Here is a 17,368-nt window from a genome sequence, read left to right as displayed (position 1 = left end):
AGGCCGGGCTGCAATGGTCACATGTCTCATCGTTGAGAACGTCTGGTGTGGTGTCTCCTGCAGATCCCTCGGCCCCTTGGCACGTGTTGTATGATCTGGACCAGCACAGGGAGGGGGATCGACTTTGAGAACCGTGAGGGAATTGTGACACCGTTTCAGACACAACAAACGTTTAAGATGGGGGGGGGAGGGTTCCTCGGAACAGCCCCATTCCTTCCCTTCCCCACGTCTTTGCTATTCCACTCAGGACTCAGGCCATATGAAATAAACTCCGCTTTAATTTCTGGCCCCACAGTACCAAAACCGGCCCCCGCCCTCCTACAGAGGTTAGGGGTCTGTCACTTTGTTCTCCAGTACAGCCACTACCTGCTGCAGTCTCAGAGCAAGCTGTTTATTCTGGGCAGTGGGTCCTCGTCAAAGGAGGTGATGATCTGGAAGGAAGGCAAGAACAGATTCCGTTAGAGAAGATGCACAGCGTCGTGTTCGATCTCAGATCCTTGTGTTCATATGTGTCTGACAGGAAAGGGAGAGTGAGTCACATACCACATCATAGTACTTGTTTGCATACTGGTACAGCTGATGCAGAGCCACTTGGGTGCTGAGTTTGTCTGTGTGAGACTGCGAGACAAAGAACAACTTGAAGTAAGGAACTTCTAGGACTGACCAAAACCAGCCGAAGCAGCCATATCTACACCCCCTTTGAAGGTAAGATCTGGCTCCTCACTGTGTCCACATAAGACATAACATCACAACCTCACAGAAGTATCTATTCTGCACTTACGTGAGCGATGAACATCGGTGCATCAAGTGGATAGTAACAAACTAGATTTACTTAATTACATGTTTACAGCCATGTCTCCTTCTCTTAATGTAACGCACAAATCGTATTTTTGCTGAGATGTATGTCACTTTGGAGAAAAGCGTCTGCTAAATGAATAAATGTAAATGTAAGTACAAGGGCAATAGTGGAAGACTCACTCACCCGTGACACCTTCGCTAAGTGGGTGTTCATATGATGGTTGCTGACGGGCACCATCTCCCTGATGCCCTTGTAGTAACTATGGACAAATACAAGCCGAGACAGGTCATCTTGATTAAAGGCAAAGGGATTTTTGCAAATGGTAGGAAATGGTGAGATTACCAAGTGGTAGCCCTGACAGTACTTACTCCTCCACCATCTTCTTGTATGTGGAGATTTCCTTTGCATAGAGTAATTTGTGATTCGGGGAATCCTGTAAGGAATAAAGCCAAAGGAAAATGGTTACAGAGGGATCATGGGCTGGAGAAAAAAATGAAGTCCTGGCTCATGGATCCTTCCCTTTGCTTAACATCAACAATGGCGTAATGTCAAGGCGCTCCCAGGCTCACCCTGCTCAACTTGCGCTCGCTCTTGGTGCAGGCATCCATGAAGGTCTGGACAATAACAAACAAGGAGGCGTCCACCACTTCGTTCACGTGAATGTCGAAGATGAAGTGTGGGTTCCTCAGGATGTTCACCCAGAACCTCAAAGGCAAGCTGTGGAGACACAAGCCTTTTCAAGAAACACCCACTAGCACTCACACTCATTCCATGCAAATATAACTGTGGCCTCATCTTTAACCCTGTTTCTGGATGTTATTCCTGTTCTCAGCTCTCATATGTCCCAATGAATACTCCCACAATTAATCAGAGTTAGAATCTGGCTGCAATTCACTTTGCCTTATCAACTGAGTACCGAGGCACACGATACAGGGATCATACAAATGCATTATTATGTTGCAGATTAATTTTAAAAATGCAGAAAATAGACACTTCTTCCCCCAGATTTATTTAAGAGTTGAGGCATCTGAGTCAAATAAGTTTGGAATTCATCTCTGATTTAATACCCAGAGAGATGTTCCAAACAAATGAACAGAAAGAAGTGGTAAGAGCCAGAGAAAAGGCTGCAGATGAGCAGAATATTAGTTATGGAAAAGACCTGTGAACTCCTTCTTGCAGCGGTCACGAACGCTCCCCTCCAGGTTCTCGAGCTGCTGCCTCAGTTTCTCATATTCTCTCTCAGCTTGCTTCCTGTGCACACGCATGGAAATGATCAAATTACAAAAGTGCCTCAAAAGAAGAAGCAATAAAATTCATACACTGAGTAACGGTGTTATGTAACTCCCTACGCACAGTTTTATCTTTATTTTTTTTTAAAGAAAACTCAGGATGTGTGATAACTTATGTTCTCTCAGTTGACATTATATTTACATTTGATTCATGTAGTAGACGCTTTTGTCCAAAGTGACATACATCTCAGCAAAAGTACAATTTATGCATTGCATTGAGAGAAGGAGACATAGCTGCAGACATGAAAGTCTCAAGCAAACCTAGTTTGTTACCTACCACTTGCTGTACCGAGGTTCATCATTCGAGTAGGTGCATAAAACACAGGACAGACAAATCCCGATACCCTCCCACCATTTTTTTTTTTTTTTTAAATATTATAAGATACGACCCAGAACCGAGAATCTCCAAGCTTTACCTTTCGTGCGCGGGACCACCAAGCAAGCAGAAGTAGACGAGCGAAGGGGCCTGGCTGGGGTGTAGCAGTTGAAGGGCATACGAGCAGCAATGTTCCAAATTTGGAATTCATGCTCTGAGGTTTAAAACAAAGTCACTTACCTGTAGCAGCACACTGAGGCTATGATTATGATGATCCCCACCATCGGGGCAATCACTGCAGGAATTGTGATGTCCAGGGGAGATGTCCAGGATGCCTCAGTCTTCTTTTCATACTCCACTGAGCCTACAATCCACTGCCCATGGCCGAACTTAATCTGAAGGGAAGCAGAAACGATACAGTTGGAGCAGAATTAAACCACAGGCATTCAGGCAACTCCACTAAAGCTGTAGTTTTATTTAGCAACTTCAGTAAAGCTGAGTAGCCTTTTCTCCTCTTCAAGCTTCAATTCAGGAATCCTTCTCTGCACAGCACAGTGCCTTACCTTAAATTCCAGCAAATCTGACTTTGTGTCTCTCTTGGGCCTCTTAAAGCAAGATGTTGGTTGGGTCCAGTCCAGGAAGAGCATGTCATCCTGTAAGATGCTGACCCCACAAGAGACGTCTCCCACAAAGGCTTCTGCTTCTTGGGCTGTCATTGCTTTGGTGAAACCTTTACCCTTGGGTGCGAGAGACAAGAAGATGGCTTAGCCACACTGTTCTGTGTTAACTGCAAAAGCTCTAATACTGAGAAAGAGAATTTATTGTATTTCAGAAGTACTGTATCAATTGGGTTTCATCAAGAAAACTGGGGACATTACATCACCTGTTGCTTTTCTCAGCTGTAATTTTACATGTTAAAACAGACAACAAAAACAGTATGCAAACATTTGGTGAATATAAAACAATTTTGCAGGAATTACTCCTGAATAATGCCAACAGAAGATTATATTTACAGTTACAGATATGATGCTGTTCTCTGAAACAATCCTTTTTTGGTTCTCTTCAAACGTAGGATCCGGGTGGTAGTCAAAAGGCTTGAGCTCAAGCTCAATGTTGTCCATGACGATGTAGGTCCTGAGAGACGCTATCCCATCGGTCACGTTCACCGTCGGGGAGGAGAACTGCGTTACTGTGTCATTTTCGCCTTTTACCTCCACTTCAGACTGCAAGGGAAGGATCAGACTGAGAGAGACACCAGAGTAGAGTCCATGGCTCCTACCTGACCCACAACAAATGTATATACACACATTAAAATACTGGTGGAATGCTGGTGCTATAGGTGCTCCATTACTTAAAACCCCTACTGCTCCAAAAAGCAGAGAAGACAGGCACTGCACACTGGGAGTGGTCTTTTGGTAAGAAGCCTTTCATCGGACACAAACCTTCAGTGGACTGGTGACGCCTGACTGCTCGCTGGAGGGCACCACTTTCACGGCAGTGTTCTGGACGAGGTCAAACCCGGTGCCGACGATAAAAATGATCCGGCCCCCACTGAAATTAGCACAACACTAATGTCACCCTAAATCTGTACAATATGATCAATAAACACCAGCTTTCTTCTCAAGGATTTGACACGTATACGAATATAGCATGTGCATGTTTAACTCCGTAGGTAAGGATAGGAAGTCGAACCCAAAGCAACCATTGTCTCATATGGAGCTGGCACAAAGCAAGGAGATGAGCTAAGGTGAGAAAATGCCACCAGTCATACCCATTGTTCATCACCTAGCGATGAGTGATCTGTATAATCTACTGAAAAGATGTCACACAATACGGTTCATTACAGCATAGTATTACATCTCCTGCTCAGTCCAGACCTATGGGAATGTGGTCCATTACCAGCATAATGCTTCAAAAAGATTACATATTGTGTAGTTCTCTCACTCTCCCAGTAAGAAGGGAAAAAGAAGTAGAGGACAGACTCACCATACAAAACTTATGTCTGGATAGTGGTGATCCAGTTTAGGATTCTCAAAGAACCTGAACGGCGTAGGCACATCTTTCGTGGTGTGCTTCCCGTACTTCACTGTCACTGTCAGGTTATCAGAGGGGACCTTCTGTACCGTGTACTCTCCGGTTTTGCAGGTTATATTTTTCCGGAACGTCTCCCTGTGGACGGGAACGGTGGGTGCAGTTTGTGGCAGAAATTTGCACTGGGGTTCAGCAAAGAGAGGTGCGAAGACAACAGACATCTCGTGTCTCAGTGACCTCTCATCGCTTCTTCTCAGAAGCAAACTGGGAATTGCACTGCAGAAACTCAGACTCGGAAGAGCATCGCTAAGGCTTGGTGTCATTTCTCCAGGGCACAGAGTACTTACATGATACACACCACCCCGCCGACAGTGATGCTGACGTCATCCTTGGTACCGGTTTCCAGGTCCGTTCCTGTTATTGTGATAAGAGTTCCTCCCGCCCGTGGGCCTCGGTTAGGCTGGACCCTTTCGGGTCTGGGATCCTACAAGCGTTTGGTAGGACAAAAAACCTTCAGGACTTCTTGGAAATATGAATCCACACGACACAAAGTACTCAGCAGTGAGCAAGTGAGCAAGTTCTCGACACGGACTGACAGCGACCGGGGCGACAGCTGGTACGGGAACGATGGTATGTTTACGTCAGTCTCAGTGACGCTCTCACCCTGTATGTGAACATAACACTCGACGTCCCGCTTTTCCCTCTTTTCACCTTCACCTCTACAACCCCTGACTGTTTCTGTTGGACTCCACCGATCTCACACACCACGCTGAAGCAGGAAGGGAAGAGGAGCGGCAGTTACAGAAATGCTGCGGCGCAACCGACAATGCCTGTTTGCAAAAGTGCAGGTGACCGGGTGCTCTGCTGTACCTGGTGGACACGGAGTACTTCTCTTCCTGGTGCACGCAGGGCTCTCCGGCCACTCTGATGCTCTCTATGTCCTCTTTCACGATACCCAGGTTGGAGCCTTTGATGGTTACTGAAATCCCCCCTTTCAGAGGCCCATACTGAGGTATGATGAGGTATGAGCATTTCCTCTTCAGATACATACTTACAATGTACAGACAGGTTATCTGCATTTTGTAACGATTAGAGAGCCCGTGGGGGGGGGGAATGTTTGCTAGAGTTTATCCCTTCTTGTTATTACTTTCGGTAGAAAAAAGATAAGGTAAATTGGTGTATTTGTGAGATGTTTGTTTTGTACGTGCATTTTTCGTGAGGGAAAAAGTCATTCATTCTAATAAAACCATTACCATCCTGCTCCAAAGGGACAGGTGTGTCACTAATAGAAATAACTTTTGCCTTGGTAGAAGTAAGTCAATGCCAGTATTAGGATTGCCAAAAGTGTTTTTTTTTTTTTTTTTGTTAACAAATCGGATATAGAATAGTATTCATGGTAGGAGATTAGACACCAAGTGAACTGTTAGACACGAGATCTGGCAGTTTTTAGCTATGACCAAAAGGACATTTATTAATTTGCTTGGATAGATAAAAGGACAGGAGGTAATAAATGTGCTATTTTTTGTATGATACAGAGAAAACATGGTGCAGTGTCTCCAGAAACTCACATCAGTGATTTCAGGGTTGGGACAGTCCCTCCTCCGCTCACCACTCGTACACCTTTTCCGATACTCGCAGGACTTGGTTTTATCGCACCACACACAACTGTACATGGGGTCTGCACTCTTGCACAGGCTGCAGTCCTCACAGCCCACAGCACAGTTGTATAGCGTCACTGCATGTGGGGGGTGGACACCACCATCAGCACACCGCACACGACATCAATTTCCATTCATTTTTTGACGACTTCCATGCGCAAGGTCTCTTAACTGAACAGTCAGTTATAAGAATCAGTTCAACTCATTGTTTTTACCATCCCCTGTGCGCACGGCTCCGGTCCGAACAGTCCACATCTGACTGTCAGGCCTACCGTTTAGTTTGCTGTCAATCTTCTTATGTGTCTTTCTGTCCTTGATGTAGAAGAGCACATCAACTGTTTGCGCTTCGTCATAGGCAAACTTGTCCCGGGAACGAAGAAAAAGCAACATTAACATTCGGTGCTTGCAAACTGCAAAAATTCTGAGAGGTCTTGATATTACGATGATCTATTATCCAGGCATCAACGCTTACATTACATTTAGACATTTACACGCAGGGCATCTGGTAGCATACTGGTTAGCGCTGCTGTTTTTGGACCCAAAGGTTGCAGGTTTGAATCCCACCTGTAGTACCCCAGTGAAAGGTACTTACCCTGAGTAAAGAGCAGTAGTTACTTAAACATTTACCATTATAGTTATTTAAATGTTAGTCATAAACACCATTTAGCTGCTTACACTGATTGTACCCATTGATACAGTTGAGCAGTTTTACTGGAACAATTAAGTAGCTTGCTCACAGGTTCTACAACAGAAGGAGAGGAGATTTGAACCTGGGTCTTTAAGGCTCAGCTATGAGCCCTGCACATCTGCTGCTAGCACATTGGGCATCCACATGTGACTGAAAGTCTTCCATCAGAAATAGTTCACCACTGTGTGAGTAAACAATTCTTTAACTGACAGATACTGAGAAACAGGAGAGCCAAGCAGCACCCAAGCACATTAACCCAAAACATCTGCTATGTTCATAAGGTGCTGCTACAATATCAAACTACTTTGGTACAACCTTTTTTGCCACAAAAGCCACCAAGTGAGCAGGATGCCAGGCCCTGATGGACAGCTGGTGCACTTACTGGCAGCTCAGCTCCGCTCCCTCCTCCTTCCCTCCCATACAGGCAAGAGAAGGAAGGTGTTCTGGGGCACGTTGTGCAGTACAATACATCCCTGGCTGCAGGACACTGTTTGCGAAGGAAAAGCTGCAACAGCTGGGACTCTCACACACTTGGTGGTTGCTTTGCGCTTTCATCTATGCATGTCGAACCCTTATCCAGACACCTAGGAGATGAGCTCGGAAGCTGCTCCACAGGCTACGCCGTGGTATTCCACAGCGCTAGTGTGGCCCTCTGCTCTGGTCAGCATGGTGCAAGTGAAAGTGAGGGCAACAGAGCTGCTCAGAACACCAAGGCAATGAAATTCGGTCCAACACTGACCTTGCATCCCTTTAAACTGTAGTTTGAATCTTTTATAGTGACCATTTCCTCAGTGGGCACCATCAGCTCGGTGCCAATCTTGAATTCTCTGCCCTGGAAGAGATAAGGTAGACAAACAGTGTAACCCAGAATCCACTATAATCTTCAAGGCAATCTCTACTTTAAAAAAAAAAAAAAAAAAAAAGGCAACGATAAATTATTTTATTACTTATCACAGTCAACAGGTAGATATGAGGAAAAATCTTTCACCTCATAAACGCTGAGGTTTTTTCCAGTGAACTCGATGGAGGTTTCGTAACCCACAGGAATGAGAGACGGAGTCGGATTCTCAAATACTGGGCACTTACTTCCCTGCGAATGTCAAACACGGGGCATTTTTTCATTTTTAAGACACCTGGCACAAGGCAGACAGGAATAGGTGAGACGTGCTGCTGCTGCCTCATTTCTTACTTCTTTATGTTTGATAATGTGATCACCCACGGATTCATCGCTGTCATCGCAGATGAATTCCTGAGTGTTCCACTGGCAGCTCCACTCGCTGTCCACACACGAGATGCACCTGTTAGCAAACGCAAACAACCAAGGCACCAGGGTGAGAACATTAATACTGTCTTGACTGATCTTCTCCTTCCCAAAACCTGTAGCATTAACAGAGACCAGTCATCCGGATTTACATTTTCATTTATTCATTTAACTGACGCTTTCTCCGAAGCAACTTACAACGTTACGGTACTTACAGCTATTTACAATTTATACAGCTGGGTAATTTTATTGGAGCAATTACCTTGCTAAAGGGTATTACAGGAGTGTAACAGGTGAGATCTGAACCGGTACTGAACCTTTGGATCCAAAGGCAGCAGCTCTAAAGTCAACGCTATCAGCTGCCCCGTAAAATGGACACAGGGATGGATGGATGAATGAACGGGTGGCACAATGAGTAGCACTGCTGTCTCACAGTGCCTGGGTGGTGCGAGAGGGTGTGGGTTCGATCCCCACTCAGCCTGTGTGGAGTTTGCATGTTCTCCTTGTGTCTGCATGGGTTTCCTCCCACAGTCCAAAGACATGCTGTTCAGGTTCCTCCATAGTGTGTGAGTGACAGAAGAAGAGAGAGTGTGTTTCACTGATGTATGGATGAGTGAGCCCTTGTAAGTAGTGTACCTAGCAGTGTAAGTCACTTTGGTGTCCAAAGTGTGTGGACTTGTAACACCACCTAGAGTTCAGTGGCAGTTGCTCTGGAGACAAGTGTCTGCTAAGTAAATATAATGGATGGATATATATATATCGATGTTTGTAGATATTCCAAGAATCCCCTCAAGAACAATTCTTGCCCATGCAGTCAAAGTGAAAGACAAAAGCAGAGACTGATTTCGAAGAAGTGCCTTAGGCAGGCACATCATGACATTATGCTGTAATAGGCACCCGCCCCACCCTGACGCCGCCACTCACGGTGTGTTCTCCGCCTGCCTCGCGGCTGCGCTGCAGTTATAAAAGGTGAAGTAGCTGGATGCCAACTCCACCTCGTCATTCACAAAGATCTTCGCGGCCACTTGGACGAAATCTGAAGGCACACGGGTTAGCAACGGGTTACGTCGCCTGCCGGCAAGACCTCTCCGGGAAAGGTGTTGAAAAGCTACAATGACTTTGCTCACCGTTGCACCATGGCACACAGCTGGGAAACTCACCTTTATTTTTGGGAGTGACAGGAATCTTGGTGACTTTCGGCAGATCACAAGTGACCTTTGAGTCGCCCATTTTCGCTTCACTTTCAAAATTGCCAAAAATGCATTTCAGACTGTCATCCCCTCCAATGCTGGGGAGAGAAGCCACGTTGATGTCAACCTGCAAATAAAGCACACAGATCAAGGACCTCTGACATGCACACACTATGTGATCCAAGATCAAACTGAATATGGAGACAATATTGAAATAAAAGACATTACACAATGTAAACAGCGCTATTCTGAACAGCTCTACAAACAGTGTCATAGCACAGTTAGTCAATAAAACATCCAAGTTCGTGGGAGTAAAGTTTACATTAACATAACTATTAAATAGCTCAAAAATCATCTGAACAGCCGGAACTGCGGAATTTATGAATTTTAATGTCAAATGAATCAAGTTAAATGATTAGCAACACTTTTAATTGTGAATCTCCCTGAAGTGTTTGCATATTTCTTACAAAAGAGGAAACATATCAACAACCTAAAATGGGGAAAACTGTACTTTACAAACCTCCAGTTAATGTAAACTCAGGTACGTATACAAATAACCACATCCTAAAAAACTGCAGTCGCCGTAACCTTCGACTTTATTTTAAAGTGTTAGAAAGATAGCGTGTCTGTGTGTCTCTCCCATGTGCACTGGATGAACGACATGATGCAAATTCTAAAACTGGAAATGATAAGATACTCATTGTGGGGTTCTTCTGCAGAATTTTCCAGTATCTGGCAATGTCTCTTCTCCTATGTTGAAAACATGCCCTTTGGTAAAATCTGGGCAAGGGTCTAAAGTGTATGTTCCTTGGCGTAGGAGATACAGGCAAAGTCAACCTCTCATACCTTCTGCATCTTCTTGCAGCTCAGATTTGGTGGCTGGAAAGATGTTATTTCCACACACTGGTTCTGAGGACTCCACAGCCAGTGCTTCTCCTCTTCTGCCTTCCTGCAGTCAAACTTCCTGGTGCACCTGCAGCAGAAAGGATACCCATGAGCCACTGCTCCAGCCCACTCTGTACGAACCACTTCCAAAGCCTTCCGTCTACACAACTCCAACAGTGTGGATTCCAAGACCTTCTCAATATTGCTTTTAACTATGAGGTGAAGATGTAAGTAGACAGACAGAATCTTTGGCAGGGAACCTTTGGAATTTAACAACTCTGCCCAACTACTTGTCCAGGCCATGGTGACATCTTGTCTGGATACTGCAACTCTCTCCTGTCTGGCCTTCCTGCTACTGCCACCAAACCTCTACAGCTGATACAGAATGCTGCTGCGCGAGTTGTGTTTGACTTGCCGAAGCATTCCCATGTATCTCCTCTACTCGTTTCTCTGCACTGGCTTCCTATAGCTGCCCACATCAAATTCAAGACCCTGGTTATTGACTACAAATGCATCAATAGAACTGCTCCCAGGTATCTACAAGACTTGATCATCTGCTACACGCCAACCAGACTTCTATGCTCTTCCACATCTGCCACCTTGGTGCTCCCACGCGCGAAAGGTAAAGCAAAGTGGTTCTCAGTTCTGGCTCCGTTGTGGTGGAATGACCTCCCCCTCTCGCTCAGAACTGCTGAATCTCTGTCCACATTTAAAAAGGGTCTTAAAACTCATCTCTTCCAGACTCACTTCACCCATGATGTCTTAAGTTCATGTAAGGCATAATTGTTCAAGATCATGCTCGAATCAATCCTTTACAGAGCCACTGCAATGTAACATAAATGTTTATATGCATCTCAAAAAAAAAGAAAGGTGACTAGAAATCGGTGATATTCTGGTAAAGTTTTATGCAGCTACTTATGTGATGAAGGCCGGTGCATATGGTGAAGGAAACAAACTGTACTTAAGAGTCAATGTTCATCAGTCTTTTAATAGTCACACATTCTACATGACCATATCCTTATTGAGGGGGCATGGTGGTGCAATGGGTTTGACCGGGTCATACTCTCCGGCGGGTCTGGGGTTCGAGTCCCACTTGGGGTGCCTTGCGACGGGTGTGTGTCTCCCGCCCTCCAGCCATATGCCCTGTGCTACTAGGTTAGGCTCTGGCTCCCTGCAATCCCGCATGGGACAAGTGGTTTCAGATGATGTGTACAATGTGATGATATCTTTATTGAACAAACAGTTTAAAAAAATCAGTCACTGATGGAAATAAAAAAAAAGTGAAAAATATTTTGTATCGAGTGGAACATCCTTTATTGGCAATAAGTTCAAACATTAGACCTTTACAACAGTAGGGAAAATTTTGGCCCATTACACTACAAGAAAATGTTTCAATTCATCTATATTTTTGTCCTGCATGAGCAGCCTGCTTGAGATCACACCACAGCATTTCAGAGGGATTGAGGTCAGGACTCTCTTCTGATCATTGTAAAATATGGAACTGCTTCTGTCCGAGCCAATCCGTTACTGATTTACTCCTGCGTTTCGGATCACAGCCATGACCAAACTTCTTTTGTGTTTCAGATCAGGGGTTTTCAATCTTTTCTAATCCCGAGGACCCCCAAATATGATGATTCTGATATTACAATTCACATTACAATAAATGCACATCTGAAATGCTGTTTCAGTAATTTTCTTTTATTTGGCAACTCGCTGTAGCCAAAAGTCTCTTTCACTCTCTCTCACTCATACACACAGCCTGAAACAGCTTGCCCAAAATGGGGTTGTGGCAAACCAGAGCCTAACCCAGCAACACAGGGTGCAAGGCTGGAGGGGGAAGGGACACTGCCAGGATGGAACTCCAGTCAGTTGGAAGGCACCCCAAGCAGGACTCAAACCCCAGACCCACCAGAGAGCGAGACCCAGCCAAACACGCTGCACCACCACATCCTCCAGCAGGGAATGCATTTATTGTAAATAGTTGCATTATGGGGAAAATGTGAATAAAGAGTGCAACCCTTGGGGGGGACTTGAGGGCATAATAAAGGGGTGTCTCTGTTTGCCAATGAGAGGGGGGGGGGGAGAAAAAAAAAACAAAAAACAAACAAACGGAACCGAACCGAACCAAACCAACCTGGTGGCACTAAGCAGGCTGGGACAGTCCTTTTGAGTATGTTGGTGTGGGGAAGACATGGGTCAGTTATATTCTTTGAAGCCAGAAAGGGGATTGTTATGGGAAAGACTTTGTCTTGACAATCTATTTTATGTAATGGTTGCTTTGTGATTTTGTTGACCAACTGTAGGAAAACGGTGTTGGATTTGTTTGATTGCGGATTTTAATGTATTGTTTTGGTTCTATGTATTATTGATAACTTTATTAAATAAAGTTTGAAAAAAAAAAGCAGGCTGGGAAGGCGGTGCAGGTTTTTTTTTTTTTAGTGTGTTAAAGGTTCTGCCATGCGTTTTTTTTTTTTTTCTCTCATGTTTGTTGGACTTATTGATCTTATTGTTTTATTTAATTTTATTTTTGGCATGGCAGTTTTCCAGGATTTATTTATTGAATAAAGATTTTAATTATCGGAAATGATGAATGGAGATATTAGTTCCTGTCGCTTTGGACAGTATGTGGAGTCAGACACCTTGGGTAGGCTGGTGACCCATTCTGATCCGTAAGAAAAAGAAAAAAAAAATAAAATGAGGTGCAGGTTCTTGAGGAAATGGTGTCCTCGGATCGCGAGCATCATTTCCCCGTATGCCGGTGTTCTAGTAAAACGTTCTTCCTGAACGCTGCCTGCGCGTCCTTTTTCGCCCCATCCGAACCCAGAGCGCCGCGCGCCACAGTATTCGTTGGCCTGCACTTGTTGTAAAAGCTGCAAAGCAATATTGTTGGCCATGTCACCTATGCATCTGCTCACTGCGTTATTGCCTGACACAAGCACGCACTCTACTTTTCGTGCTGCTCCCTCTCCCAATAACTCCCTGACAATGTCTTTAGTAGCTGGTAACAATAAGGCTTCGCCAGTCGTGCGCAGCTTCTTAGCACGCGCCATGTGCGCAAAAGTGCAAAATGTAAAGAGCGCAAAGCATTTTGGGATAAACACGTTACAAGGAATCACTCATAAATCACGAAACTATACGTAGATTACGTAAAAAATTATATTACTGTAATATTTTTTTCTGTCAAGTTTTCCGCGGACCCCCTAACTCCCTCTTCCGGACCCCAGTTTAAAAACCCCTTTTTTTAGATCACAGGATTGGCTACTGATGTGGGTATGCAGTGTTTGGCTTTCTCTAAAAATAATACTGTATACAGTTACCAGAAAAGGTCAGATTTGTTTCACCTGTCCACATAATGTTGTTCCAGCTGTGAACACCCGGCTGACAGCAAAGGTGAGATGGGCAGTAATGTCTTTCTGGAGAGCACTGCTTTCTTCCATGGTAACCTCCCACAAACACAGCTCTTGTTCAGTATTTTTCTTATGTAGACTTGATCAGGCTATTGTATTTCAACTGAATTGTGCTGTGAAGAGCAGGTACTAAAAACCGTGTGTATTTTTTTTTACGGCAGGGCAGGCCAAACTCACACCTCAGTCGACTGGAACACCCAATGCATTGACTGCAGACTCCAATTACCCTCTTTTCAGCATATCATTACCTTAGAAGTTCACATACTTTTTCCATCAATGACTTTGATCAAACCATTTATTCAATTAAAATATGGATACGTGAAATGTGGCGTGTTGTTAAATAGGACTGTCTGCATTTATTATGCCTTAGACAAAGGAGCCATTCATGCAGAAAGCAGTAGGAGCAAACTGTTGTGTAGAAAGTAGTGAATATCTCACTGCTAACTGGGTGTGAACTGAGTGCTTACCTGCCCTCCAAGGCACACCAGCCACAGTAGGGATCCTTGAGGTCCATGCAAGACTTGCAGTCCATCATATCACATTCCTCCACTGGTACCATTGAGATCTGACACAGAGCCAAGGATATCCAGCATCAAGCGTCTTACACAGAGTACAAATACAGTCCACTTCCCAAGACGGTACCTTTTTTCCTGTGGTGACGTACAGATGCCTGTGGTTTCTGTCGAATAGCAGGTGTTTGTTCACTGCCTCACCAGAGCTGGGTCCAGGGACAGTTCGGTACACCTCTGGTGTGCTGGACAGGTGTACCTGGAAGTTTACCTGTGTTCTAGTTTCACACCATTTTCTTTCCTATGAAAATGAGTTTGACCACACTGGTACCTGGGACTGCTCTCTGATACCATACACCCTCTGCTGCTGTACTCACGTGGTACACCTTCCCATTGCTGGTTCCCAGAAAGGCCACCGTGCGCTCAGCCTCCACAGCAACGGCGACAGCCATGAGCAGGCCTCTGGTGGTGTGGACAGCTTGGGCAGCCAGCGCAAAGCCTGGTGTGCTGGCCAGCGGTGAAGGCAGGAAATCGGCACTACATTTGTACTTTGTCAGCGTGTCTTGCTGATGGGCACAGAGAGAGAAGTCTTTAACGTCAGCTTCCTCATACAATCACTTTGTCAAGTGTGCAAGAGCGGATACTCAGGTTTTCACTTTTAGAAAATTCTAATAAAGACAATAAACCTTAAGGTGAGCTATCCCATTTCACTGTTCCGACTTTACAGAACCTCAAGACACTACTGAAAACATTGCTAATGTCATGTTTGAAACGGAGCGCTACTTACACGGACTGATACTGAACATAATAGATTTGCTGAGGTTGTGTACGGAGAATCAACAGCTACTTTGTTTCCAATTTTCCCATTTTTTGTATAGCAGGCACTGATGATTTCCATAATTCGTTGGTTGATATATCTCAGGGGGTACGTGCAGAGCCCCGAACGGGGCTTGTCTTCATCGGTGCTGGACACTACGAACAGAATCTTGTCCTGCGACCGCACTTGGCCGTACTGACCGGATGCGCTCAGGTTTCGGGCCAGTTCCTCCCCAGGGGAGGAGACAAAGGTGGCCTGTGTCTTGTTGTACATGTTGTTGGGGCCACAGCTGAGCTGCAGTTCCATGTAGGAATAGTAATGGTGATCATCCTCACAAAGGCGGGAGATGAAGGTAAAGTTTTTGTTATGTAGCTCCCCTCTTGTGCGGGTGAAGAGGAAGTAGATGAAGCCACTTTCCTTGAATGAGTAGCGAAAATTGTGCCTGTACTTCTTGACAAATGGGGTGACCTGAACAGCAGGAGCCTCAACAATGTCCTCAAACACATCCCAATTGCCAAAGTCCTGCAGGATGCGGGTGCTGATAAGCTTCATGTTGCCCTGGCTTCCGTAGCCTTTCCCCACGACAAACACATCAAATGTATCATTCTCTTTGGTGAAGGTTGACATCACTCCTACTACAGACACTATCTCCTCACTGCTGACCACATAAGCCTTTTCACCCTTGCTGTCGTTATAGTAGATCAGGTGGTCAATGCTGCTGAGTTTCCGCAGGGAGCAGATGCCCTTGAAGAGGCTTCCACACACGATGAGCGAGCCGTTAGACGGGTGCACTAGCAACAGCTTGTTGGTGTTGTCTGTCATCTTGGCATCGTGGCAGGACTGGATGGGGGGTGTGCAGTGGCGGCTGTCCCTCTTGGGACCAGTCTCTACTTTCTTCTCCTGCTTGAGCAAGGAGTCCAATTGGTAGATGGCCTTGATGGCTCTCACACAGATGCGGCCTGTGAGGGGGTCCTGCACCACGTTATTGATGAGGGTGCTGGATGTGAACTCCTGGATGGATTCCGCACAGCAGGCTATGGAGAGAGACAGCAGCAGAACTGCCAGAGTCCACCACGCCATTTCTGAAAGAGGACATTAAGTGCGAGACTGTTAGTCATCTCTCTATACAGTGAGACAAACATGTAGACATGAACACATGCTTCACTGTCAGCTCTACACACTTTCACGAAATAGCAGGATCCGGTATTTCGTTTTCACAATACATCTGTCATCAATATACCTGCTCACTGAACATCTGGCAATGATTTGCTTCACACAAATTTGTTAAAGCAGGCAGCAATTTTGTACTCCAATCTATTAAATGTACAGTTAATGCCTATAATTTCTACAGTTTTGCCACAGGTTTTCTGGTAAGAGCAGTAATTCTGAGTCCCACTCTCTCCACCAGCAGAAAGGAAAACTAAGGAGCAACGCCCAGGTCCTCATAAGCAATAAGTATAGATTTTTTTTTTTTTTTTTTAATTAAGTTTAGCTTATCTTACTTGAACACAAGCACTGCAACACCGCAACAGTCGATCATCTGGTAACCGCGACGCCACTAAGTGACGAACGGGCGGGTAGCGGATTATTATACAGCGTGCATACGCTGAACAAAGGGATGATTCACGTCCCGGGCGGGACGGCACAAGATTTCATATTTTCGGGCCGCGGGGCAACTGAAACCGCAGGTAACGGGGATCACTGTATATGAGTACACGACACGTAGTATCAGAATAAGTGCAGCAAGCAGACACCGAAAAGATGTAAAATATACATACATACATACATACTGTATATATATTACTATCAGCAATTAGCTACTGTTTCCCTGAGGGGAACCTGTTGCTTATTGGATAACCCCTCCACGCCACGGGGCACTGCTCTGCTGCTCTGAGTCTGAAAAGTACAGAGAAGCCCACTGTAGAATTCGGACCCAAACAGCTACACCGCTTCGCAGCAGGAGGAATAGTGGATAGAAGTAACACATAGATTGATTGAAGCAGTTTTAAGAAGAGAGCCGCTCTAATCCTGCTCTGCTGGAATTTCCACAATTTAAGGAACACACGTTTTTCAGTGCAAACGTCTTTTTTTTTCCTTTTTAAATAACGTACCACAATCTAGCACACACTGCAGCGGCCCGACGCCGGACTCACGCGCTGGGATTTGAGGAATGTGAACGCAGCGGCTGTGTGTGCTTCACAAACTCTAGCGGATCTGCAGCGTTCACGTGCGTAAGAGAGGCAGCGCGACCTGTCGGAGTGCGACGTTAATCCGACAGGTGGTGCGCAGCTACAGCTCCCTCTGCTGGGGGAACAGACCCACATTGGACGGGTTCTCTGCTGACGTGCTCTGTGGTGCAGGTTGCATATGTGTATATTTTGGTGCTTGAAATGTAAACATCACCATATCAAACAAAGTGATTCTCCTATTAAAGGTTCTTTCATTTATTTATGTAGCAGACACTTTTCTCCAAAAGCGACTTCCACCACACACCTTATTCACCAACGTGACTTACACT

At 45.2% G+C, this 17,368-nt stretch overlaps 1 pseudogene; it reads right to left on the bottom strand.

The window, feature by feature from the left end:
- Window positions 1-327: 327 nt before the first annotated feature.
- On the bottom strand, window positions 328-17,107 carry LOC114909703 (plexin-B2-like; annotated as a pseudogene).
- Between the last annotated feature and the right edge of the window lie 261 nt (window positions 17,108-17,368).

This window comes from Scleropages formosus, unplaced genomic scaffold, assembly GCF_900964775.1.
Source record: "Scleropages formosus unplaced genomic scaffold, fSclFor1.1, whole genome shotgun sequence".
NCBI lineage: Eukaryota > Metazoa > Chordata > Actinopteri > Osteoglossiformes > Osteoglossidae > Scleropages > Scleropages formosus.
Note: the sequence above shows the minus strand (reverse complement) of the source record. Positions and strands in the feature narration are given on the sequence as shown.